This window comes from Phyllobates terribilis, unplaced genomic scaffold, assembly GCF_046119375.1.
Source record: "Phyllobates terribilis strain yellow unplaced genomic scaffold, ASM4611937v1 Scaffold_65__1_contigs__length_7625178, whole genome shotgun sequence".
NCBI lineage: Eukaryota > Metazoa > Chordata > Amphibia > Anura > Dendrobatidae > Phyllobates > Phyllobates terribilis.
In genome coordinates, this window is record NW_027362825.1 from 725120 (window position 1) to 751935 (window position 26816).

Consider the following 26816-nt stretch of genomic DNA (forward strand, 5'->3'; position numbering starts at 1 on the left):
ATGTCATTCCACGACACTGGAAAAGCAGAGACCCACCCACTGTAGGCTGATGTTGATAGATACTGTGTGATTTGGAGGGATTGGATTGATTTGCAAAACTCTGACGCCTACCATCTAGCCCCCAACTAAAGTTATCCATGATGTCGGCACAACAATGATCATAATCACACTCTATTGATTGGTGGTCTGTCGTGGTCCGCTCCCTCTCTCTCTATCTTTCATATGGAAAAATACATGATTGATCTGGATATTGATGGAAAACCCTCCCTGTACCCCCCAATGTACTGTCGTTATGCATAGATTTATAGTTATACTACCCATTTTACTATGTATATTGTATTTTCTTGTACTTTTTCAACACAAAAATAAAAAAAAAATTTAATTTGAAAAAAAAATTGTAATTAGATCTACAGGCGGTGGCTACTCCGCTGACTAGCAGACACTGAAGCTTTGGAGCAGACCTCTGATTCCCAGGCTATAGTATGAGTAAACAGCTCTTCAGACTCAACCATCTGTGTTACCCCAAGCCATAGTGTATGTAGTTTCTTGCGGTTAAAAGGGAGGGGGAGACCCGACCCACCTGGAATTGACGATGGCAACGTCATGTAAAACACAGCAAGGGGACTCCAAAAAGAGTTTCCATTTTTTCCCAAAATTGTGGCACAGACACCACTTAAGTGGCATCAATTGTCCCAGAGTTGCTTAAAATGGTTGGTGAGGTCATTTTCCAAAATCCTCAAGCTTTTAGTCTCCCCAGAATGACACAGGTGGGGCAGATGGTGGTTGTCCCAGCCCGCTAGGCCGCATTGTAGCACAGTGAGCTTCGCACTGCAACTTATGCTTCATATCCATGTGACGGTTCATGCATGAAGTACTCAAACTATGGATTTTTTGGCCTCTATTTAGCTTTTGGTGACAAATGTTACAGATAAGACGAGTTGGGTAATCCTTATCGATCTGAAAAATGCACATGCTATGCAAGGTTTAGAGCCCATGCGACTCTGCTACTAGCAATACTATCAAATGATTGGCTGGGTTAGATGCAGAGCGTCTGGGTTGGTTGGGGGTCCTCACAGTCTGCCTAGGCTAGATGCAGCTAAAAATTATTATTAAATACACAGGCGGTGCAGCTTGCTTCGCAGCTGGGCTAATACGCCCAAAGTATTGGTAGACTCTATACTAAATAAGGAAGGATTCACTGACTGTGGTGGCCCCTCCATGGGCCGTGGCGATTGGTAGAGATTTGGTGGATGATTAGAGGAGAAAGCTCCTTAATAGAGAAAGTTGGTGGATTTATACTTTAAATACATGTGTACCAGCGGGTTTAAACATCAGACATGATTTGAAGTATCATTATGAATGATCATTTATAGATTATTATTATTATTATATATGTTCCTTTTTTCTTCTTTTCTTTTTCTATTGGATTATTTACATTTATATGCATTGTTTCTATGCTATACGATTTTAACATGGTATGTGTGTTTACATTTCTGATTAACTCAGCCTTGAACAGGTGCATAGCAGGACATGACATATAAATACCACTTCCTTGCTGTTTTTTTGCAATGCAATGCTTAAGAACCTTTAGTTCGAAACGCGTTTGCTGTTCTTCTCCAAGGTGGACTTTTAAAATATTTTTTGTATGACCCAATAAAAAGTGGATTTTAGAAGATTTGTTCAGCTGGATCTTCCTAGTTCCTCATGTTCGTCTTGTAGCACTCCTGGCTCCGTGCTGTTGATCTTCTAGGTGGGTGAGCTGATTTTTTTCCTTATTTTCTACCATGTGGCGATTGGTCATCCACTTTCGCTGCCCCTTACTCAACGAATTCACAAACATCTCCTGTCGGTTTGGAGTCCCATTATGCCCAACCAAAAACATAGGCCCCACAACTAAAAAAAATCGTTCTTAGGCATCGAAATCGACACCACAGCAAGGTTGTTCCGCCTCCCATGGGAAAAAATACCAAAACATTACACCTGATCTAGGTTTTTTGCGCAGTATGGAAAGTAACACTACAGCAGATGCAAGTATTACTAGGTCTCCTCGTGTTTGCGAACCGGGTGATGCCAGTCGGAAGGGTTTTTTCTCTTCATTTATCGCCCGCAACAAAAGGGGCATCTAAACCGAGTCATACAATCAGAATCAGCAGGCAACTACGGGCGGACTTAGAGGTGTGGAAAACCTTCTTATAATCATTCAACAGTCTAACATTCAACTAAGATTATTCACCGGGGCGGCAGAATCAGGCGGATATGCAGCGATACTAAGTAACCAATGGTGCACAAGCTTATGGCCTCCGTATTGGGCAGAACAAGTGCTGACAAAAAATCAGACAGTCTTGCAACTGTTTCCTATAGTGGTAGCAATAGAAATATTGGGTGCGCGTCTGGCTAACAAAAATATACTCTTCATAACAAAAAACACCCGCCTAGCGCACTGCATTAATAATATGGCATCATCGTCTCTCCCAGTGCTAGGCCTACTATGCCCGCTAGCATTCCTGTGCCTAAAACACAATGTATGGGTCTGCGCTAGCCACGATGCTGAGGGGTCTAACGCTGCTGCTAACGCTTTATCAAAATTCAATTGGCAGATTTTCACAGAGCTCCTCCCCAACACCAACCCATCGGGCAACAGTTGCCCAGCCTCCCTATGGGATCTAGTGGAGAATAGTTGATGCCATTAATCAGAGCGTCAGTTGCCCCGTCAATGTGGCAAGCATACAGTAAGGCATGGGAACAGTGGACACGATTAGTAGCAGGCAGACGGGTTGACCAATTTGAACAAGCCAGATTACAAGTCACCATAGAATTTCTCCACCAGCTAATGATGAGGGGCATATCAGGGGCGTCAGCGCAGCCGTGGCTGACCAGAGTAGCATTTCACTTCCAACTACTGAATTGGGGATATGTGACAAAGAGATTCATCATCAGACAATCCATAAAAGGGTGGAAAAAGGGTCAGCCAAGTCAGGAGTGTAGACGTCCCATCCCGTGTCACTAAAACTGATTTCTCACATCATATCCCTAACACCATTAACATGATACTCACAATTCAAAGCAACACTACTGTCTACTGTATTTGCGATCGCCTTCTTTGGGGCGCTATGCATAAGCGAATTAGTCCCTCAATCCAAAATTAACACCAGTGGAGGCTTATTACACCAGGATGTTGTCATAGCCAATAATGCAATACGTCTACGCATACGCCAATTGAAAACGGTTCCAGCGGGCAGGGGCACTTGGGTACTTCTACAACCCACAAATGGTACGCTGAATCTGGTAACAATAGTAAAAACATATATAACCATCAGATCACAAAGTAATTTCTTCCTATCACACATTGATGGAACGCCATTATCAAGATAACAGTTCCAAGCTATATTTAATAAATGCATAACATCGGCAGGGAACCACCCCAAAGATTATGGGACACACTCATTCCGCATAGGCGCGGCCACGGAAGCAGCAAGAGCAGGACTGTCAGAAACGGAAGTTCAGAGGATAGGGAGATGTCGATCCACGTGTTTGGCGAGATACATAACACCGGACTTGTTATCCTAACGTTGTTTGTTTCATTTACAAGTGACGCTAAGCCAACAGTGTGGGTGATAGGCCACTCGTATATATATTGTGCAGAAAAAAGGGCGAAAATCTGCCCAGGAGGGAGGAAATTTGAGTTTCATAACACATATTTGAACAGGAGAGGTAATAGAGGCCTGCAATGGCCACATGTACTAATGGAGGTAATAAAGGTAGGGAGAGAGGCAAGAGGTCCGGTCATCTTAGTTATACAGGCCGGGGGAAACGACCTAGGTCATCACAAGAGCGCATAACTAATGGCAATAATGAAACTAGACACTAAGCGCTTCAGAAAATTTTTCACAAAAATAGTCAGAGATTGTGCCGAGCGCGGTATGGCAAGGTGCCCGAGACATCACGGCCATCGAACGGACAAGGCGGCTAATAAATATTTGGATGCCAAAATTTATAAGAGACAGAGGCGGACAACTGGAAGGAGATAAAGCAGGCCTCATACTGCCCGACTGTGTTCACTTAATGGATATTGGACTGGACATATTCCTGTCAGGACTCCAGGACGGAGTGGAACAAGCGTTAAGAGTGATGGATGGGGGTCAGAGTCCTGCATACGAGTATGCAGGATCCTCCGTGGCCTGGAAATAGAAAGGACATGTTGGAGAGTTACAATTGTTGGCCAACTTGCTGTTGTGGAGGCTGGAGACACAGGGCATGCTGCAACAAGCTGAATAATTTTAGAAATAAAATGTCTTTCTAATGTAATGAGTATAAACAGTTAATAAAGCTGTGACCGATCCTCACCTATCCAGTTGTAAGAGTTACATGATTGTATTGTCAATGAAAGGGGGGCGGAAGGGGGCTGAGCGTCTGGGTTTGGTTGGGGGTCACCACAGTCTGCCTAGGCTAGATGCAGTTAAAAATCATTATTAGATACACAGGCGGTGCAGCTTGCTTCGCAGCTGGGTTACTATGCTGACTAGCAGACACTGAAGCTTTGGAGCAGACCTCTGAGTAAACAGCTCTTCAGACTCAACCATCTGTGTTACCCCAAGCCATAGTGTATGTAGTTTCTTACGGTTAAAAAGGGGGGGGGACCAACCCACCTGTAATTGTCGATGCCAACATCACGTAAAACTCAGCAAGGGGACTCCAAAAAGAGTCTCCATTTTTTCCCAAAATTGTGGCACAGACACCACTTAAGTGGCATCAATTGTCCCAGAGTTGCTTAAAATGGTTGGTGAGGTGATTTTACCAAATCCTCAAGCTTTTAGTCTCCCCAGGATGACACAAGGGTAGAAAAGTCCTTGCGGATCCTTGATTTGTTCATCTTTATCAACGTGAGTCTGTCTACATTGTCAGTGGACAGCCGCGTCCACTTATCTGTCAGCACACCTCCAGCAGCGCTGAACACACGTTCAGAGAGAACAAAAATTATTATTAATTTGAAAGCTGGTGGAGCTTAGTATAGATGGCCTAATAGAATGAGTACCACACACTGCTACTATGCCCAAAATTATTTTCCAGGCAAGATGCAGCTAAAAATTATTAGTAATTTGAAAGCTGGTGGAGCTTAGTATAAATGGCATTACAGAATGAGTACCACACACTGATACAGGCCCAAAATTATTTTCCAGGTTAGATACAGCTAAAACTTATTATTAATTTCAAAGCTTAAAATGGTTGGTGAGGTGATTTTAACAAACCCTCAAGCTTTTACTCTCCCCAGGATGACACAGGGGTAGAAAAGTCCTTGCGGATCCATGATTTGTTCATCTTTATGAAAGTGAGTCTGTCTACATTGTCAGTGGACAGCCACGTGCGCATATTTGTTACCAAACCACCAGCAGCGCTGAACACACATTCAGAGAGAACGCTGGCTGCGGGTCATGACAAGATCTCAAAGGCGTGAGTGGCGAGCTCCGGCCATTTATCCAGATTGGAAGCCCAAAAAGAGCAAGGGTCCAGTGACACAGTCAAGGCTTCAATGTTCACTTGGAGATACTCCTGTACCATTGTCTCTAGGCGCTGACTATGTGTCTGACTTCTTGTCTCCTGTGGCCTTGCAAAGGATGGGCTAAAAAAGTGGTGAAAGGATTCCGCAAAATTGCTGTTACCAGCAGATACTGTGTTTCTGTTACGGTTTGAGTGCTGAAGACTCGACAGTCTCACGGTTGGCAAGTGAGAACTGTGAGATTCACTACGTGCACCACTGGTATTTTGTGGAAAAGCACATGTAAGATTCTGCAACAGTCTCTGCTGATACTCCTGCATGCGTGAATCCCTTTCTATGGCAGGAATTATTTTGGCAAATTTACTTTTGTACCGGGGATCTAAGAGTGTGGCAACCCAGTAGTCAGGATTATTTCGAATTCTGACAATTCGAGGGTCATGTTGCAGGTAGTGCAGCAAGAAGGCACTCATGTGTCTTGCGCATCCAGGAGCACCAAGTCCCTGTTGTGTTGGTGGCGGGGTAAGAATCATGCTTCCTTACTCTGCCCTCTCCCCCCAACCTCGCACAACAGAAATGTGATCAAGGTCTCCCTCATCTGATGAGTCTTCCATGCCCATCGCCAGTTCGTCCTCCACTTCTTCCTGGGTTCCTGCACCTTCCTCACTAGTTTGGCTGCTACCTTGCGCCGTGGTTAATCCCTCTCCCCCACCATACCATGCCTGCTGCCTTGGTGCTGCCGACCGTCTGGACCTTGCAGATGTTAGCCCTTCCGCATACAACTCCTTCTCCTCTACTTCCTCCACCTCCTCTTGTCCCACCACCTGACTCCGAATTCTGTTTAACATGTGCAGCTAAAAATTATTAGTAATTTGAAAGTTGGTGGAGCTTAGTATAGATGGCCTAATAGAATGAGTACCACACACTGCTACTATGCCCAAAATTATTTTCCAGGTAAGATGCAGCTAAAAATTATTATTAATTTCAAAGCTGGTGGAGCTTGGTATAGATGGCCTAATACAATGAGCACCACACACTGCTACTATGCCCAAAATTATTTTCCGGGCTAGATGCAGCTAAAAATTATTAGTAATTTGAAAGCTGGTGGAGCTTGGTATAGATGGCCTAATAGAATGAGTACCACACACTGCTAATATGCCCAAAATTATTTTCCGGGCTAGATGCAGCTAAAAATTATTAGTAATTTGAAAGCTGGTGGAGCTTAGTATAGATGGCCTAATAGAATGACTACCACACACTGCTTTTATGCCCAAAATTATTTTCCAGTCAAGGTGCAGCTAAAAATTATTAGTAATTTGAAAGCTGGTGGAGCTTAGTATAGATGGCCTAATAGAATGACTACCACACACTGCTCATATGCCCAAAATTATTTTACAGGCAAGATGCAGCTAAAAATTATTATTAATTTCAAAGCTTGTGGAGCTTGGTATAGATGGCCTAAAACAATGAGTACCACACACTGCTACTATGACCAAAATTATTTTCCGGGCTACATGCTGCTAAAAATTATTATTAATTTCAAAGCTGGTGGAGCTTGGTATAGATGGCCTAATACAATGAGTACCACACACTGCTACTAAGCCCAAAATTATTTTCCGGGCTGAATGCAGCTAAAAATTATTAGTGGTTTGAAAGCTGGTGGAGCTTAGTATAGATGGCCTTATACAATGAGTACCACACACTGCTACTATGCCCAAAATTATTTTACAGGCAAGATGCAGCTAAAAATTATTATTAATTTCAAAGCTGTTGGAGCTTAGTATAGATGGCCTAATAGAATGAGTACCACACACTGCTAATATGCCCAAAAGGTTTTACTTGGCTAAGTGCAGTAAAAAATTTGTATTACATACACAGGTGGTGTAGCTTGCAACACAGATAGGCTACTCCACTGACTAACACACACTGCAAGAGGCCCAGAAGGATTTGCTTAGCTAGATTTAGCCAAATGCTGTGAAAAACACTTGCACAGCACTTAAACAGACCTGCCTGGCAAAAAAGTGATAGGAACTGATGTAACCTAGCCCTCAAAAGGGCTGCAATTACAACTAGTCACTACTCCCAACCTATCTGTCTATTTAAGAGCACAGACCTGCCTGCTAAAAGTCGTAGGAAATGCTGGAACCTAGCCCTCAAAGGACTGCAATTAGAACTAGTTCCTACTCCCTAAAACTATCTGTCTATTTAAGAGCAAATTCGCTTGCAATTCACACAGTTACAAAATATAGCACCCACAGCAGCAGCGGTGCCGTCTAACACTCTGCTGCAGCAGTGAGAAAATGGTGGAGATGTGGAAAATGGCTGGGTCTTATAGGGCAAGGACATGTGACATACACAGCCAATGACACATGCCCTTGCTTGTGTGAAAAAAAGCACTGATAGGCTGACAGACTGCAGCTCCCCACTGTAAATGCGGGAAAGAGAAAAAAAATGAAGATCTTCATTATTTCTGCAGAGATCCATCCCATGCCCCTCCCTCCGCACCGCTGTACGCTCAAACTGTGTATTAACATTTATTATCAGCATTACTGTGAAAAAATCCAGTTACGATTTTGGTGCACTAACAGTTATCGAACATAACCTCGAACAGCCTGATTTTTTTCAAATCGTTCGGGTTCGTCGAAAGGCTCGAACACCGCCCAAAACAACTCGAATTTGAGATTGGCAAACAGTTCGATTCGAACACCGCTCATCTCTTCTTGTGAGCTGTGGACAGCTGTGAAAGAGCAGGCAGATCTGTGGCTGAGACCGCTGAACCTACATCCAGGCATGGTCGTGTGTAACAATGGCCGTAACCAGGTGGCGGCTCTGAGGCGAGGCGAGATCACACACGTACCATACCTGGCTCATGTGCTTAACCTCCTCGTTCAGCGGTTTCTTAAATCGTACCCTGAGTTGCCAGATCTGCTCGTCAAAGTACGCCGCCTGTCAGCTCATTTTCGCAAATCGGCTACAGCTTCCGCCGCCCTTGCTGTGTTGCAGCAGAGTTTGCAGCTTCCGGCACACCGACTGGTGTGTGATGTCCCCACACATTGGAACTCTACCCTCCACATGTTGCAAAGGATTTGTGAGCAGAAGAGAGCAGTTGTGGAGTACCAGCTGCAACAAGGCCGTCGATATTCAGGTCAGACTCCACACATAAGACCTCATGAGTGGACCTGGATGTCTGACATATGTACCATCCTGACAAACTTTGAGGAGGCCACCAAGATGGTGAGTGGCGATGACGCCATCATTAGTGTCAGCATCCCACTTGTCTGTCTTTTGCAACGCTCTCTGCAGAGAATTAAAGAGGAGGCATTGCAGCCAGAGTATGATGAGATGGATCAAGAAGCCATAGTGGGCGATTACACACAGCCCAGCCTCTTCTCATCCCAATGTGCATTGGGGGACAATGAGGGAGAGGAGGAGAGAGAACAGGAGCAGTTATCATGCGCAGTAGACGGTAGTACCTGTACAAGTATCTTACTGTCGGTTCAGCGTGGGTGGCCTGAGGACAGGGGGGAGGAGGAGGAGGAGGAGGAGAGCATGGTCAGTCGTCATCTTGGTGAGGACACGGAAATCTTGCCCGTTACCAGTTTGGCATGCATAGCTGACTTTATGTTACGCTGCCTTAACCGTGACCCTCGCGTCGTTAAAATGTTGGGTGACATTTATTACTGGTTGGTGACACTTGTAGACCCCCGCTACAAGGAGAACTTTCACTCTCTTATTCCTGAGGTGGAGAGGTCTACAAAAATGGGCCAGTACCAGAAGGGCCTTGCTGCAGAACTGTTAAAAAAATTCCCATCTGAACACGCTAGCGGCAGAGGTCACAGTTCGTTGACCAACCAAAGCGTACAAGCGAGAGAGAGGCAACTCCAATCCAACAGAGGCAGTGGAACACTGTCAATGTTCTGGGACAGTTTTCTCAGACCCTCCCTTCGGACAGACCCTGAGGCGCTGGGTACTCTCACATAGAGTGGAAAGTTTCAAAAGATGGTTAGGGAGTACCTTGCCGACCGTACCAGCGTCCTCCGTGATTCCTCTGTGCCTTTTAATTATTGGGAATCCAAGCTGGACACTTGGAATGAACTCGCTCTGTACGCCTTGGAGGTCCTGGCCTGCCCTGCTGCTAGCGTGTTATCGGAGCGTGTTTTTAGTGCCGCTGGGGGAATTATAACTGATAAGTGCACTCACCTGTCAACTGACAATGCTGACAAGCTGACCCTTATCAAAATGAACAAGGGCTGGATTGGGCCAGACTTCTCATCACCACCAAATGACAACAGAGTAACATAAAGTCAAATCCACTCTGTTATTTCGGGAGGTGTATTCATATGCACCGCTTCACACCCACACATGGGTATAGGCTTCCTCATTTCGGCTGTTTTATGTTCTTCTCCTTATCGTCAGCCTCCACCACCACTATACCACCAGGGTGACCGTGGTCCATGTTGCCATTATTGAAAGTTCCTCCGTCCTTATTTTTGTCAGCTTTTGCTTGGAAGGCATAAGCAAAGACTGTGGGAGACCCACTCCCCAATAATGGGAATAATATTTTTAAGATGCTGTACTGTGTGGCTCTTGTAAGGGGCATTAAAACTGTCTTGTTATACGCCTCTGACCTCCACGTCTCTTCTGAGGGGCATTAAAACCGTCTTGTTATACCACTCTGACCTCCACGTCTCTTGTAAAGGGCATTAAAAGCATCTTGTTAAACCACTCTAACCTCCACATCTCTTCTGAGGGGCATTTAAACCGTCTTGTTATACCACTCTGACCTCCACGTCTCTTCTGAGGGGCATTAAAAGCATCTTGTTATACTACTCTGACCTCCACGTCTCTTTTAATGGGCATTAAAAGCATCTTGTTATACCACTCTGAACTCCACGTCTGTTGTAAGGGGCATTAAAAGTATCTTGTTATACCACTCTGACCTCCACATCTCTTGTAAGGGGCATTAAAAGCGTCTTGCTATACCACTCTGACCTCCATGTCTCTTGTAAGGGGCATTAAAAGCAATTTGTTATACCACTCTGACCTCCACATCTCTTGTATGCAGCATTAAAACTGTCTTGTTATACCACTCTGACCTCCACGTCTCTTCTGAGGGGCATTAAAAGCGTCTTGTTATACCACTCTGACCTCCACGTCTCTTCTGAGGGGCATTAAAAGCGTCTTGTTATACCACTCTGACCTCCACGTCTTTTGTAAGGGGCATTAAAACCGTCTTGTTAAGCTACTGGGACCTCCACGAATCTTCGAACGGGCATTGCATTTCCTCCTAATTTTTTGAAGCTTTTGCTTGGAAGGCATAAGCAAATACTATGGGAGACCCACTCCCCAATAATGGGACTTATGTTTTTAATATGCTGTACTGCATGGCTCTTGTAAGGGGCATTGCAAGTTGCTCCGTCTTAATTTTTTGAAGCTTTTGCTTGGAAGGCATAAGCAAATACTATGGGAGACCCACTCCAGAATAATGGGACTTATGTTTGTAATATGCTGTACTGCATGGCTTTTGTAAGGGGCATTGCAAGTTGCTCCGTCTTAATTTTTGGAATCTTTTGCTTGGAAGGCATAAGCTAATACTATGCAAATACTATGGGAGACCCACTCCCAAATAATGGGACTTATGTTTGTAATATGCTGTACTGCATGGCTCTTGTAAGGGGCATTGCAAGTTGCTCCATCCTAATTTTTGGAAGCTTTTGCTTGGAAGGCATAAGCAAAAACTATGGGAGACACACTCCCCAATAATGGGAATAATGTTTGTAATATGCTGTACTACATGGCTCTTGTAAGGGGCATTGCAAGTTGCTCCGTCTTAATTTTTGGAAGCTTTTGCTTGGAAGGCATAAGCAAATACTATGGGAGACCCACTCCCCAATAATGGGACTTATGTTTGTAATATGCTCTACTGCATGGCTCTTGTAAGGGGCATTTCAAGTTGCTCCGTCCTAATTTTTGGAAGCTTTTGCTTGGAAGGCATGAGCAAATACTGTGGGAGACCCACTCCCCAATAATGGGAATAATATTTTTAAGATGCTGTACTGTATGGCTCTTGTAAGGGGCATTATAAGTGTCTTGTTAAGCTACTGTGACCTCCACGTCTATTCCAAGGGGCATTCAAACCATCTTGTTAAGCTACTGGGACCTCCACGTCTTTTCCGAGCGGCATTAAAACCCTCTTGTTAAGCTACTGCGACCTCCACCACTTTTCCGAGGGGCATTAAAACCGTCTTGTTAAGCTTCTGTGACATCCACGTCTCTTCCAAGGGGCATTCAAACCGTCTTGTTAAGCTACTGTGACTTCCACGTCTCTTCAAAGGGGCATTAAAATCATCTTATTAAGCCACTCTGAACTCCACAGCTCTTCCAAGGGCCATTGAAATGTTGTTTTTAATTACCTCTAACGTCCACGACTCTTCCAACGGGCATTGCATTTCCTCCTAATTTTAGTCAGTTTTTGCTTTTCAATGCAAAGGCGAAAACTAAGGGAGACCCACTCCCCAATAATGGGTAGAAGGTTTTTAGTAAGCTGTAATCCACGTCTGTTTCATGGGGCATTGCAGTTCCTCATAATTTTTGGAAAGCCTTCCATTCACTGCTTAGGCCAACAGTGTACAGGACATCCAGTTGCTATAAATGGAAAAAACGGTTTAGTTAGGGCCCTCTGACCTCCATGTCATTTCCAAGGGGCATTGGAGTGCCTCAAAATTTTTGCTAGGCATTGCACTCACTGTATGCCCTATAACTGTGTAGCCGAACTGCTCCTTTTGTTACTGAAACATATCCTACAAGACATATGTGGTTGACTGGCCTGATATTGATATGAATGGTCCCTGTTTCTCCTCCTCTTTCTCCTTTGCCACTACCTCATCCATCATTTATCACCTGAAGCTTTGTTTTAAAGGGAGTCATAGAACTGGAATAGTGGCAGGAAAACATCCAGCAATCCTCAGAGGAGGTAGGATATGCACCAAAACGCTGACCACCTCAGGCCTAGCCGCTACTACATACATGCGTTTGCATTCCAAAAAAACAAAGCAGATGCTAACTTGTATCATCATCATCATGGTCCTCACCTTGGCACTCTCAACTCCCCTGATGGAGAAGCCAGGGCCCACCGGAGTAGTCTGGTTCTCTGGTGGGCTTGTCCAATGCTGCCCTAAAGCAGGCCGGGCTAAGAAAAGTGTGTGGGGGGATGTTCCAAGGAGAAATAAGGGCGGCTGGGGACCGTTTATGGACACCCGGCTGCCCCCAGGCGGCTGGGGATCGTGTGTGGACAACCGGCTGCAGGGCGGCTGGGGACCGAGTGTGGACACACAGGGATAGTTGCAAGTCTGCATCTTCTGATGCGGTAAGGATGACTTCTGATGGGCACACTTTTAGGCAGTGACCTGGGTGTAAGAGATGCTTACAGGGGTCTTCCCCATGCTGTTCCCATGTCTTTTCAGCACTGTATGCATGTGTCACACAGCACATGGCCAGATAAGGTTGTAAAATGTTAAAATTACATTTCCCGGTGAATGCATTTGTCACGGTTGAAAGCAATACAAAAGTGCAAAAACGCATAAAAAATTATACTTGTGAACATAGCCCAAGGTGTGGAGGAGTATTTTTTTGGGGGGGGTTATTTATTTTACCTTATACACAAGTTTTTACCCTGGAAAGGAAGTTCCTTAACAAATTTCACAGGAAAGCAGTTTCAGTTTCGTTTTTGAATGTTTTATTGTGAGCCCTTAAAAGTGGCTTACTACCTCTGACCATGTTGTTGAGAGCAGTGACCTGGGCATCAGAAATGCTTCCTGGGGCGATCCCCATGCTGTCCCCATGTCATTTGAGCACTGTCACTATTGTTTTGGGCACTTGTTAGGCTTTTAAAAGACTGCCGGGGGTGTGATGCCAAAAATGCTCGGGTCTCCCTTAGACTAACATTGGGATCGTTGCTCGGGATGAGCACCCGAGTATCACGGCGAGCTCGGCCCAAGCTTCGAGCACCCGAACATTTTAGTGCTCGATCAACACTAGCTGTAACTAATAGGTTACGAATCAATATTAAAATAAAAGAAATAATGGTATATTTCCTTTCATCGCAAGTAATGCTCATCTTTCTACTGCTTAGCTTAGAAAGAGTTAAATCACAAAATGCCAGAAGAAGTCAGGTTGCTGAGCGGTCTAAAGTGCTGCGTTCAGCTCACAGTCTCAACTGGAGGCGTGGGTTCGAATAACACTTCTGACATTAGTATTTTCTTTCAAGAAATTGTACAGCTTCACTCCTGTTACTGATTAGTTGGGGGTCTGCTTTATTGGCGGCAATCTCAAACCGAAAACTAAAAGTGATGGGGCTTAGCAAAACCAATTCTCAACGTTGGCACTTTGGCAGTATTCCTGGGGGTCCTTGAGTTAAATGTCCTGAATATGTGCTTTCACAAAAGAAAAATACTGTGGATATTAAAATGGGAGGGACTATTTCATCTCTATGTGTTCTCTGTCCCTATTACGGCAGAGAGTGAACCTCCTAAGGTGCTGTCGTGGAAGATTCCTAGAAACTTAATTACCTGTAAGTCTAATTTTAGATTTTTCTACCTCAGGCATAAATAGACTATAAATATACTTAATAAACAAAAGCTAAAAGAGCAGATGAACATAGTTTAACAAGTCTGAAATGCGCATGTGATACTGACATCAAAGTTTCACCACATTTTTGGACAAATGTTTTCACTTTCAACATTAACAATCAGTAGAATATTTTCTCTAAATTTGCATCTCCTTTCTTCACTCCAATTGTTTGCACCTAAGAAAAAATATATCTTGATGCAACATTATGCTTACAAATTGTGTTTTATGCTCAATCATCACCTCTCCTACAGAGACACAGTCAGAATTACCCTGGCGAATTGAGTACATTTAAATATGTAAAAAAAATGCAGAATTGCTGTTTTTTTCTATTCATTCACAAACAGTTAATGTAAGTTCTTAAATATGTACGCAAAATAGCGTGATTTTCAAATATAGATCATCTTGCAAAAACAAGTCAAAGTAAAAATAAAAACATCCAGTTGTGACATTTGCAGTGTGTTGAACATTCGTGAAGCTAAATGTGTCCAGCCGAAATAGCTCAGCTGGGAGAGCGTTAGACTGAAGATCTAAAGGTCCCAGGTTTCGGCAAAAGTTTTCTTCTTCACCCATTAAATTTTAAGCAGAAAATAAACAAAGAATATGGACTGACTGTTTACAGAGAATGTAAAAGTCCTAATCATTATAACTATCTACAGGAAATAAAATGATAGAAACTTGAGAACTGAACACTTTTAACTTTTGAGGAAAATAATATTTTTTGTAATTTTTTCTTCATTCTGGACGTCATCATTTTCTTTTATTTTAGTTTGACTTATATGTATGAGGATTTAAAGGAAACCTGATAGCTAATACGGGCAGCATGTATCAGACACTAGCTGAATGATTTCAGCCATGTATGTTTGACTATGAATCGCTGTGGCATTACTGAGACAAATATGCTTCAAAAATATGCCATGACCAAAGTTGTTTGGGGAAAAAGTCAGAAAGGCAAAAAACACAAGCCCCAACTCAGGACCGTCATCTTTCATTCTAAAAATAGGTGGTTTCCACGTTAATGGTAAGACAAAGAATCCACAGATTTGGCATTTCTCTAGCGAGGAGAGCCCACTTAAAATGTATGGGGTGCTTGTCTCCATAAGCTCAAGCTGGGCAATATCTGGCTTATTTGCAATTCTGGATGTTGCAGAGTGAAAACACCTGTTGGACAAAAATAGTAATTACCAGTGTTGATGAATTCATTGTGAGGAGTAATTTATAAAATGGGATCACTTTGAAGGGGTTTCTGCTGTTTTGGTACTTTTGGAACTCTGCAAAAGTCAACCTCAAAATATTCTTGCAAAATCTGCGTTCCCAAAACCCAAATAGCGCTCTTACTTTCAAAGCCCTGCTGTGTGACCACACAGTAGTTTCTGAAGACATATGGGGCATCACCACATTTCAATGAAATTGAGCAACTTTTGATATTTTCACAAGAAAAACGAAATATTTATTGACCTAAATTTACAATTAATATAAAGTACAATGTGTTACAAAATAACACTATCAGAATCATGGGGATATGTTAAGCATTCCAGTGTTATTGCCACATAAAGTGATACATGTCAGATTTAAAAAACGGTGCTTGTTCATGAAGCTTAAAATTGGCTGTAACTAATAGGTTACGAATCAATATTAAAATAAAAGAAATCATGGTATATTTCCTTTCATCACAAGTAATGCTCATCTTTCTACTACTTAGAAAGAGTTACATAACTAAAGCTAGACGAAGTCAGGCTGGCCGAGCTGTCTAAGGCGCTGCGTTCAGATTGCAGTCTCTCCTGGAGGTCTGGGTTCAAATCCCACTTCTGACATTAGCATTTTCTTTCAAGAAATAGTTAGTTGTTGCTTTGGCATTGGAAAAATCTCTATGTGTTCTCTGTCCCTATTAGGGCAGAGAGTGAACCTCCTAAGGTGCTGTCGTGGAAGATTCCTAGAAACCAAATTACCAGTAAGTCTAATTTCAGATTTTTTTTACCTCAGGCATCAATAGACTAAAAATATACTTAATAAACAAAAGCTAAAAGAGCAGATGAACATAGTTTAACAAGTCTGAAATGCGCATGTGATACTGACATCAAAGTTTCACCACATTTTGGGACAAATGTTTTCACTTTCAACATTAACAATCAGTAGAATATTTTCTCTAAATTTGCATCTCCTATCTTCACTCCAATTGTTTGCACCTAAGAAAAAAATAAAGCTTGATGCAGCATTATGCTTACAAATTGTGTTTTATGCTCAATCATCACCTGTCCTACAGAGACACAGTCAGAATTACCCTGGCGAATTGAGTAAATTTGAAAATGTAAAAAAAATGCAGAATTGCTGTTTTTTTCTATTCATTCACAAAGAATTAATGTAAGTTCTTAAATATGTACGCAAAATAGCGGGACTTTCAAATATAGATAATCTTGCAAAAACAGGTCAAAGTAAAAATAAATACATCCAGTTGTGACATCTACAGTGTGTTGAACATTCCTGAAACTAAAAGTGTCCTGCCGAAATAGCTGAGTTGGGAGAGTGTTAGACTGAAACCCTGGTTCAATCCTGGGTTTCAGCATAAGTTTTTTTCTTCACCCATTAAATTTTAAGCAGAAAATAAACAAAGCATATGGACTGACTGTTTACAGAGAATGTAAAAATCCTAATCATTATAACTATCTACAGGAAATAAAATGATAGAAACTTGAGAACTGAACACTTTTAACTTTTGAGGAAAATAATATTTTTTGTAATTTTTCCTTCATTCTGGACGTCATCACTTTGTTTTATTTTAGTTTGACTTAGCTGTATGCGGATTTAAAGGAAACCTGATAGCTAATACGGGCAGCATGTATCAGACACTAGCTGAATGATTTCAGCCATTTATGTTTGACTATGAATCGCTGTGGCATTACTGAGACAAATATGCTTAAATAATATGCCAGGAACAAAGCTGTTTGGGGAAAAAGCCAGGAAGGCAAAAAACACAAGCCCCAACTCAGGACCGTCATCTTTCATTCTAAAAATAGGGGTTTCTACGTTAATGGTAAGACAAAGAATCCACAGATTTGGCATTTCTCTAGCGAGGAGAGCCCACTTAAAATGTATGGGGTGCTTGTCTCCATAAGCGCAAGCTGGGCACTAAACTGGCTTATTTGCAATTCTGGATGTTGCAGAGTGAAAACATATGTTGGACAATAATAGTAATTGCTGGTGTTGATGAATTCATTGTGAGGAGTAATTTATAAAATGGGATCACTTTGGAGGGGTTTCTGCTGTTTTGGTACTTTTGGAACTCCGCAAATGTCACCCTCAAAATATTCTTGCAAAATCTGCATTCCCAAAACCCAAATAGCGCTCTTACTTTCAAAGCCCTGCTGTGTGACCAAACAGTAGTTTCTGAAGACATATGGGGCATCACCGCATTTCAAAGAAATTGTGCAACTTTATATATTTTCACAAGAAAAACTAAATATATATTGACCTAAATTTACCATTAATATAAAGTACAAGGTGTTACAAAATAACACTATCAGAATCACGGGGATATGTTAAGCATTCCACTGTTATTGCCACATAAATTGATACATGTCAGATTTAAAAAATGGTGCTTGGTCATGAAGCTCAAAATTGGCTGTAACTAATAGGTTACAAATCAATATTAAAATAAAAGAAATCATGGCATATTTCCTTTCATCACAAGTAGTGCTCATCTTTCTACTGCTTAGCTTAGAAAGAGTTAAATTACAAAAGCCAGAAGTAGTCATGATGGCCGAGCGGTCTAAGGCGCTGCGTTCAGGTCGCAGTCTCTTCTGGAGGGGTGGGTTTGAATCCCTCTTCTGACATTAGAATTTTCTTTCAAGAAATTTTACAGCTTCACTCCTGTTACTGATTAGTTGGGGGTCCGCTCTATTGGTGGCAATCTCAAATCGAAAACTAAAAGTGATGGGGCTTAGCAAAACCAATTCTCAACGTTGTCACTTTGGCAGTATTCCATGGGGTCCTTGAGGCAAATCTTAAATGTCCTGAATTTGTGCTTTCGCAAAAGACTTCTGGGAACATCAAATAGTTTCTTTGTGCATATTTTATTTGTTGCTTTGGCATCAGAAAAATACTGTGGATAGGAAAATGGGAGGGACTATTTCATCTCTATGTGTTCTCTGTCCCTATTAGGGCAGAGTGTGAACCTCCTAAGGTGCTGTCGTGGAAGATTCCTAGAAACCAAATTACCAGTAAGTCTAATTTCAGATTTTTTACTTCAGGCATCAATAGACTATAAATATACTTAATAAACAAAAGCTAAAAGAGCAGATGAACATAGTTTAACAAGTCTGAAAATGCGCATGTGATACTGACATCAAAGTTTCACCACATTTTGGGACAAATGTTTTCACTTTCAACATTAACAATCAGTAGAATATTTTCTCTAAATTTGCATCTCCTTTCTTCACTCCAATTGTTTGCACCTAAGAAAAAAATAAAGCTTGATGCAACATTATGCTTACAAATTGTGTTTTATGCTCAATCATCACCTGTCCTACAGAGACACAGTCAGAATTACCCTGGCGAATTGAGTAAATTTGAAAATGTAAAAAAAATGCAGAATTGCTGTTTTTTCTATTCATTCACAAAGAATTAATGTAAGTTCTTAAATATGTACGCAAAATAGCGGGACTTTCAAATATAGATAATCTTGCAAAAACAAGTCAAAGTAAAAATACATACATCCAGTTGTGACATTTACAGTGTGTTGAACATTCCTGAAAGTAAACGTGTCCTGCTGAAATAGCTCAGTTGGGAGAGCGTTAGACTGAAGATGTAAAGGTCCCTGGTTTAATCCTGGGTTTCGGCAAAAGTTTTTTTCTTCACCCATTAAATTTTAAGCAGAAAATAAACAAAGCATATGGACTGACTGTTTACAGAGAATGTAAAAATCCTAATCATTATAACTATCTACAGGAAATAAAACGATAGAAACTTGAGAACTGAACACTTTTAACTTTTGAGGAAAATAATATTTTTTTGTAATTTTTCCTTCATTCTGGACGTCATCACTTTGTTTTATTTTAGTTTGACTTAGCTGTATGAGGATTTAAAGGAAACCTGATAGCTAATACGGGCAGCATGTATCAGACACTAGCTGAATGATTTCAGCCATTTATGTTTGACTATGAATCGCTGTGGCATTACTGAGACAAATATGCTTAAATAATATGCCAGGAGCAAAGCTGTTTGGGGAAAAAGCCAGGAAGGCAAAAAAACACAAGCCCCAACTCTGGATTGTCATCTTTCATTCTAAAAATAGGGGTTTCTACGTTAATGGTAAGACAAAGAATCCACAGATTTGGCATTTCTCTAGCGAGGAGAGCCCACTTAAAATGTATGGGGTGCTTGTCTCCATAAGCGCAAGTTGGGCACTAAACTGGCTTATTTGCAATTCTGGATGTTGCAGAGTGAAAACATATGTTGGACAATAATAGTAATTGCTGGTGTTGATGAATTCATTGTGAGGAGTAATTTATAAAATGGGATCACTTTGGAGGGGTTTCTGCTGTTTTGGTACTTTTGGAACTCCGCAAATATCACCCTCAAAATATTCTTGCAAAATCTGCATTCCCAAAACCCAAATAGCGCTCTTACTTTCAAAGCCCTGCTGTGTGACCAAACAGTAGTTTCTGAAGACATATGGGGCATCACCGCATTTCAATGAAATTGTGCAACTTTAGATATTTTCACAAGAAAAACTAAATATATATTGACCTAAATTTACCATTAATATAAAGTACAATGTGTTACAAAATATCACTATCAGAATGACGGGGATATGTTAAGCATTCCAGTGTTATTGCCACATAAATTGATACATGTCAGATTTAAAAAACGGTGCTTGGTCATGAAGCTCAAAATTGGCTGTAACTAATAGGTTACAAATCAATATTAAAATAAAAGAAATCATGGCATATTTCCTTTCATCACAAGTAGTGCTCATCTTTCTACTGCTTAGCTTAGAAAGAGTTAAATTACAAAAGCCAGAAGTAGTCAGGATGGCCGAGCGGTCTAAGGCGCTGCGTTCAGGTCGCAGTCTCTTCTGGAGGCGTGGGTTCGAATCCCTCTTCTGACATTAGAATTTTCTTTCAAGAAATTTTACAGCTTCACTCCTGTTACTGATTAGTTGGGGGTCCGCTCTATTGGTGGCAATCACAAATCGATAACTAAAAGTGATGGGGCTTAGCAAAACCAATTCTCAACGTTGGCACTTTGGCAGTATTCCATGGGGTCCTTGAGGCAAATCTTAAATGTTCTGAATTTGTGCTTTCACAAAAGACTTCTGGGAACATCAAATAGTTTCTTTTGTGCATATGTTAGTTGTTGCTTTGGCATCGGAAAAATACTGTTGATAGGAAAATGGGAGGGACTATTTCATCTCTATGTGTTCTCTGTCCCTATTAGGGCAGAGAGTGAACCTCCTAATGTGCTGTCGTGGAAGATTCCTAGAAACCGAATTACCAGTAAGTCTAATTTCAGATTTTTTTACCTCAAGGCATCAATAGACTATATATATACTTAATAAACAAAAGCTAAAAGAGCAGATGAACATAGTTTAACAAGTCTGAAATGCGCATGTGATACTGACATCAAAGTTTCACCACATTTTGGGACAAATGTTTTCACTTTCAACATTAACAATCAGTAGAATATTTTCTCTAAATTTGCATCTCCTATCTTCACTCCAATTGTTTTCACCTAAGAAAAAAATAAAGCTTGATGCAACATTATGCTTACAAATTGTGTTTTATGCTCAATCATCACCTGTCCTACAGAGACACAGTCAGAATTACCCTGGCGAATTGAGTAAATTTGAAAATGTAAAAAAAATGCAGAATTGCTGTTTTTTTCTATTCATTCGCAAAGAATTAATGTAAGTTCTTAAATATGTACGCAAAATAGCGGGACTTTCAAATATAGATAATCTTGCAAAAACAGGTCAAAGTAAAAATAAATACATCCAGTTGTGACATCTACAGTGTGTTGAACATTCCTGAAACTAAAAGTGTCCTGCCGAAATAGCTGAGTTGGGAGAGTGTTAGACTGAAACCCTGGTTCAATCCTGGGTTTCAGCATAAGTTTTTTTCTTCACCCATTAAATTTTAAGCAGAAAATAAACAAAGCATATGGACTGACTGTTTACAGAGAATGTAAAAATCCTAATCATTATAACTATCTACAGGAAATAAAATGATAGAAACTTGAGAACTGAACACTTTTAACTTTTGAGGAAAATAATATTTTTTGTAATTTTTCCTTCATTCTGGACGTCATCACTTTGTTTTATTTTAGTTTGACTTAGCTGTATGAGGATTTAAAGGAAACCTGATAGCTAATACGGGCAGCATGTATCAGACACTAGCTGAATGATTTCAGCCATTTATGTTTGACTATGAATCGCTGTGGCATTACTGAGACAAATATGCTTAAATAATATGCCAGGAACAAAGCTGTTTGGGGAAAAAGCCAGGAAGGCAAAAAACACAAGCCCCAACTCAGGACCGTCATCTTTCATTCTAAAAATAGGGGTTTCTACGTTAATGGTAAGACAAAGAATCCACAGATTTGGCATTTCTCTAGCGAGGAGAGCCCACTTAAAATGTATGGGGTGCTTGTCTCCATAAGCGCAAGCTGGGCACTAAACTGGCTTATTTGCAATTCTGGATGTTGCAGAGTGAAAACATATGTTGGACAATAATAGTAATTGCTGGTGTTGATGAATTCATTGTGAGGAGTAATTTATAAAATGGGATCACTTTGGAGGGGTTTCTGCTGTTTTGGTACTTTTGGAACTCCGCAAATGTCACCCTCAAAATATTCTTGCAAAATCTGCATTCCCAAAACCCAAATAGCGCTCTTACTTTCAAAGCCCTGCTGTGTGACCAAACAGTAGTTTCTGAAGACATATGGGGCATCACCGCATTTCAAAGAAATTGTGCAACTTTATATATTTTCACAAGAAAAACTAAATATATATTGACCTAAATTTACCATTAATATAAAGTACAAGGTGTTACAAAATAACACTATCAGAATCACGGGGATATGTTAAGCATTCCACTGTTATTGCCACATAAATTGATACATGTCAGATTTAAAAAATGGTGCTTGGTCATGAAGCTCAAAATTGGCTGTAACTAATAGGTTACAAATCAATATTAAAATAAAAGAAATCATGGCATATTTCCTTTCATCACAAGTAGTGCTCATCTTTCTACTGCTTAGCTTAGAAAGAGTTAAATTACAAAAGCCAGAAGTAGTCAGGATGGCCGAGCGGTCTAAGGCGCTGCGTTCAGGTCGCAGTCTCTTCTGGAGGGGTGGGTTCGAATCCCTCTTCTGACATTAGAATTTTCTTTCAAGAAATTTTACAGCTTCACTCCTGTTACTGATTAGTTGGGGGTCCGCTCTATTGGTGGCAATCTCAAATCGAAAACTAAAAGTGATGGGGCTTAGCAAAACCAATTCTCAACGTTGTCACTTTGGCAGTATTCCATGGGGTCCTTGAGGCAAATCTTAAATGTCCTGAATTTGTGCTTTCGCAAAAGACTTCTGGGAACATCAAATAGTTTCTTTGTGCATATGTTAGTTGTTGCTTTGGCATCAGAAAAATACTGTGGATAGGAAAATGGGAGGGACTATTTCATCTCTATGTGTTCTCTGTCCCTATTAGGGCAGAGTGTGAACCTCCTAAGGTGCTGTCGTGGAAGATTCCTAGAAACCAAATTACCAGTAAGTCTAATTTCAGATTTTTTACTTCAGGCATCAATAGACTATAAATATACTTAATAAACAAAAGCTAAAAGAGCAGATGAACATAGTTTAACAAGTCTGAAAATGCGCATGTGATACTGACATCAAAGTTTCACCACATTTTGGGACAAATGTTTTCACTTTCAACATTAACAATCAGTAGAATATTTTCTCTAAATTTGCATCTCCTTTCTTCACTCCAATTGTTTGCACCTAAGAAAAAAATAAATCTTGATGCAACATTATGCTTACAAATTGTGTTTTATGCTCAATCATCACCTGTCCTACAGAGACACAGTCAGAATTACCCTGGCGAATTGAGTAAATTTGAAAATGTAAAAAAAATGCAGAATTGCTGTTTTTTCTATTCATTCACAAAGAATTAATGTAAGTTCTTAAATATGTACGCAAAATAGCGGGACTTTCAAATATAGATAATCTTGCAAAAACAAGTCAAAGTAAAAATACATACATCCAGTTGTGACATTTACAGTGTGTTGAACATTCCTGAAAGTAAACGTGTCCTGCTGAAATAGCTCAGTTGGGAGAGCGTTAGACTGAAGATGTAAAGGTCCCTGGTTTAATCCTGGGTTTCGGCAAAAGTTTTTTTCTTCACCCATTAAATTTTAAGCAGAAAATAAACAAAGCATATGGACTGACTGTTTACAGAGAATGTAAAAATCCTAATCATTATAACTATCTACAGGAAATAAAACGATAGAAACTTGAGAACTGAACACTTTTAACTTTTGAGGAAAATAATATTTTTTGTAATTTTTCCTTCATTCTGGACGTCATCACTTTGTTTTATTTTAGTTTGACTTAGCTGTATGAGGATTTAAAGGAAACCTGATAGCTAATACGGGCAGCATGTATCAGACACTAGCTGAATGATTTCAGCCATTTATGTTTGACTATGAATCGCTGTGGCATTACTGAGACAAATATGCTTAAATAATATGCCAGGAGCAAAGTTGTTTGGGGAAAAAGCCAGGAAGGCAAAAAAACACAAGCCCCAACTCTGGATTGTCATCTTTCATTCTAAAAATAGGGGTTTCTACGTTAATGGTAAGACAAAGAATCCACAGATTTGGCATTTCTCTAGCGAGGAGAGCCCACTTAAAATGTATGGGGTGCTTGTCTCCATAAGCGCAAGTTGGGCACTAAACTGGCTTATTTGCAATTCTGGATGTTGCAGAGTGAAAACATATGTTGGACAATAATAGTAATTGCTGGTGTTGATGAATTCATTGTGAGGAGTAATTTATAAAATGGGATCACTTTGGAGGGGTTTCTGCTGTTTTGGTACTTTTGGAACTCCGCAAATGTCACCCTCAAAATATTCTTGCAAAATCTGCATTCCCAAAACCCAAATAGCGCTCTTACTTTCAAAGCCCTGCTGTGTGACCAAACAGTAGTTTCTGAAGACATATGGGGCATCACCGCATTTCAATGAAATTGTGCAACTTTAGATATTTTCACAAGAAAAACTAAATATATATTGACCTAAATTTACCATTAATATAAAGTACAATGTGTTACAAAATATCACTATCAGAATGACGGGGATATGTTAAGCATTCCAGTGTTATTGCCACATAAATTGATACATGTCAGATTTAAAAAACGGTGCTTGGTCATGAAGCTCAAAATTGGCTGTAACTAATAGGTTACAAATCAATATTAAAATAAAAGAAATCATGGCATATTTCCTTTCATCACAAGTAGTGCTCATCTTTCTACTGCTTAGCTTAGAAAGAGTTAAATTACAAAAGCCAGAAGTAGTCAGGATGGCCGAGCGGTCTAAGGCGCTGCGTTCAGGTCGCAGTCTCTTCTGGAGGCGTGGGTTCGAATCCCTCTTCTGACATTAGAATTTTCTTTCAAGAAATTTTACAGCTTCACTCCTGTTACTGATTAGTTGGGGGTCCGCTCTATTGGTGGCAATCACAAATCGATAACTAAAAGTGATGGGGCTTAGCAAAACCAATTCTCAACGTTGGCACTTTGGCAGTATTCCATGGGGTCCTTGAGGCAAATCTTAAATGTTCTGAATTTGTGCTTTCACAAAAGACTTCTGGGAACATCAAATAGTTTCTTTTGTGCATATGTTAGTTGTTGCTTTGGCATCGGAAAAATACTGTTGATAGGAAAATGGGAGGGACTATTTCATCTCTATGTGTTCTCTGTCCCTATTAGGGCAGAGAGTGAACCTCCTAATGTGCTGTCGTGGAAGATTCCTAGAAACCGAATTACCAGTAAGTCTAATTTCAGATTTTTTTACCTCAAGGCATCAATAGACTATATATATACTTAATAAACAAAAGCTAAAAGAGCAGATGAACATAGTTTAACAAGTCTGAAATGCGCATGTGATACTGACATCAAAGTTTCACCACATTTTGGGACAAATGTTTTCACTTTCAACATTAACAATCAGTAGAATATTTTCTCTAAATTTGCATCTCCTATCTTCACTCCAATTGTTTGCACCTAAGAAAAAAATAAAGCTTGATGCAACATTATGCTTACAAATTGTGTTTTATGCTCAATCATCACCTGTCCTACAGAGACACATTCAGAATTACCCTGGCGAATTGAGTAAATTTGAAAATGTAAAAAAAATGCAGAATTGCTGTTTTTTCTATTCATTCACAAAGAATTAATGTAAGTTGTTAAATATGTACGCAAAATAGCGGGACTTTCAAATATTGATAATCTTGCAAAAACAAGTCAAAGTAAAAATAAATACATTACATTCCTGAATCTAAATGTGTCCTGCTGAAATAGCTGAGTTGGGAGAGCGTTAGACTGAAGATCTAAAGGTCCCTGGTTCAATCCCGGGTTTCGGCAAAAGTCTTTTTCTTCACCCATTAAATTTTAAGCAGAAAATAAACAAAGCATATGGACTGACTGTTTACAGAGAATGTAAAAATCCTAATCATTATAACTATCTACAGGAAATAAAATGATAGAAACTTGAGAACTGAACACTTTTAACTTTTGAGGAAAATAATATTTTTTGTAATTTTTCCTTCATTCTGGACGTCATCACTTTGTTTTATTTTAGTTTGACTTAGCTGTATGAGGATTTAAAGGAAACCTGATAGCTAATACGGGAAGCATGTATCAGACACTAGCTGAATGATTTCAGCCATTTATGTTTGACTATGAATCGCTGTGGCATTACTGAGACAAATATGCTTAAATAATATGCCAGGAACAAAGCTGTTTGGGGAAAAAGCCAGGAAGGCAAAAAACACAAGCCCCAACTCAGGACCGTCATCTTTCATTCTAAAAATAGGGGTTTCTACGTTAATGGTAAGACAAAGAATCCACAGATTTGGCATTTCTCTAGCGAGGAGAGCCCACTTAAAATGTATGGGGTGCTTGTCTCCATAAGCGCAAGCTGGGCACTAAACTGGCTTATTTGCAATTCTGGATGTTGCAGAGTGAAAACATATGTTGGACAATAATAGTAATTGCTGGTGTTGATGAATTCATTGTGAGGAGTAATTTATAAAATGGGATCACTTTGGAGGGGTTTCTGCTGTTTTGGTACTTTTGGAACTCCGCAAATGTCACCCTCAAAATATTCTTGCAAAATCTGCATTCCCAAAACCCAAATAGCGCTCTTACTTTCAAAGCCCTGCTGTGTGACCAAACAGTAGTTTCTGAAGACATATGGGGCATCACCGCATTTCAATGAAATTGTGCAACTTTAGATATTTTCACAAGAAAAACTAAATATATATTGACCTAAATTTACCATTAATATAAAGTACAATGTGTTACAAAATAACACTATCAGAATCACGGGGATATGTTAAGCATTCCAGTGTTATTGCCACATAAATTGATACATGTCAGATTTAAAAAACGGTGCTTGGTCATGAAGCTCAAAATTGGCTGTAACTAATAG

The 26816-nt window shown here is 40.4% G+C and overlaps 6 non-coding genes across 6 annotated transcripts; all 6 read left to right on the forward strand.

Annotated features, from left to right (window-relative positions):
- The first annotated feature begins 18880 nt into the window (after positions 1-18880).
- Positions 18881-18953, forward strand: TRNAF-GAA (transfer RNA phenylalanine (anticodon GAA)). The gene has a single exon. It is a non-coding gene; the product is annotated as a tRNA-Phe (tRNA).
- A 1186-nt stretch (positions 18954-20139) lies between these two features.
- TRNAL-CAG (transfer RNA leucine (anticodon CAG)) lies at positions 20140-20222 on the forward strand. The gene has a single exon. It is a non-coding gene; the product is annotated as a tRNA-Leu (tRNA).
- A 2184-nt stretch (positions 20223-22406) lies between these two features.
- Positions 22407-22489, forward strand: TRNAL-CAG (transfer RNA leucine (anticodon CAG)). Its single transcript has one exon. It is a non-coding gene; the product is annotated as a tRNA-Leu (tRNA).
- Positions 22490-23423: 934 nt separating this feature from the next.
- Positions 23424-23496, forward strand: TRNAF-GAA (transfer RNA phenylalanine (anticodon GAA)). Its single transcript has one exon. It is a non-coding gene; the product is annotated as a tRNA-Phe (tRNA).
- Positions 23497-24681: 1185 nt separating this feature from the next.
- Positions 24682-24764, forward strand: TRNAL-CAG (transfer RNA leucine (anticodon CAG)). The gene has a single exon. It is a non-coding gene; the product is annotated as a tRNA-Leu (tRNA).
- Positions 24765-25674: 910 nt separating this feature from the next.
- On the forward strand, positions 25675-25747 carry TRNAF-GAA (transfer RNA phenylalanine (anticodon GAA)). Its single transcript has one exon. It is a non-coding gene; the product is annotated as a tRNA-Phe (tRNA).
- Positions 25748-26816: the final 1069 nt, after the last annotated feature.